Source organism: Octodon degus, unplaced genomic scaffold, assembly GCF_000260255.1.
Source record: "Octodon degus isolate 3935 unplaced genomic scaffold, OctDeg1.0 scaffold00063, whole genome shotgun sequence".
NCBI lineage: Eukaryota > Metazoa > Chordata > Mammalia > Rodentia > Octodontidae > Octodon > Octodon degus.
The window spans coordinates 4457755-4458756 of record NW_004524639.1 but is presented as its reverse complement, the minus strand read 5'-3'; the positions used below and the strand labels follow the sequence as shown (position 1 = coordinate 4458756).

The following is a 1002-nucleotide window of genomic DNA, read 5'->3' as shown; positions in this document are numbered from 1 at the left end:
GTCCTCCAGCCCCAGCTGCTCCGCAATGCGGTTGATCTGCTGCAGTGTGGGCTTCGAGCACGACAAGAATATGTTCTCCAGGTTGCCTCTCACTTGGTTCTCAATGATCCTCAGTTTTCTCTTGTGGGCCTGTAGGAGGCTTTCCGTTTTTGCATCCCTTCTGCAGGTTCTCATTGTTGTTGTCTTCGGCCTCCTCCACCCACCTGAAGCTGAGCTGTAGCGCTTCAAAGTAGCAGATGGTTGTCTGGCTGAACACTTTCCCAAAGATAGTGCCCAGGGTGAGGCCCACATCAGCCTGAGTGTACCCCAGGGTGATCCTCTTTTGCTTCAGCAGCTTGGCAAACTGCTCCAGTTCTTTCTGCAGAGCATTGATGTCCTGGAACTCCTTGGGGTTTGGCTCCAGCTCTTCTTCTACTTTTACCTCACCAGGGTGCAGGGCTTGGGGGAGGCCTCCTCTGAGCTGCTGTCTACTCCAGCCCCCACCTCGTCCTCGGGCTGGGTGATCTCCAGGCCACCTTGGGGTACCAGACCCATGCCAGCCTGAGGGCCACAGCACGGCCACCCCTCCACAGAACTCAAATGGCTGGTGGCATGGAGGGATACCCCACACCTCGGGGCCTGGCCCTACCCCCAGCCCCACTCCTGGCCCCCTAGGAGGGCCTCGGAAGCCGAGCCAGGTCCATGGGTCAACCCAGCCTGGCTCCGGCCCTCCCGGGCCATCGCCACCTCCAGAGAAGGCAAAGTTGGAAGCCAGGTGTCCGGCCATGGGAAGGAGGGAACCCCCAGCCGGAGGCCTGGAGAAAAAGCCTAAGTATCTTTATGAGCCTTCCCTTGTCTTCTTAAATTCCAGAATGAAAAGAAAAGAAAGTCTCCTTTTAAACAATTGTACAAGTAGACAGTAGAGTCTAACTCATTGATGCACACTCTAGCATGTAGTGGCTAACATGGAACAAAGTGGAGCCATGCATTGGTTCTTGGCCTTATTTCATTCTGGATCTTGTG

General features: G+C 55.5%; 1 pseudogene; it reads right to left on the bottom strand.

Annotated features, from left to right (window-relative positions):
- LOC101577591 overlaps positions 1-766 on the bottom strand; it is a 2443-nt pseudogene extending 1677 nt beyond the window's left edge.
- Positions 767-1002: the final 236 nt, after the last annotated feature.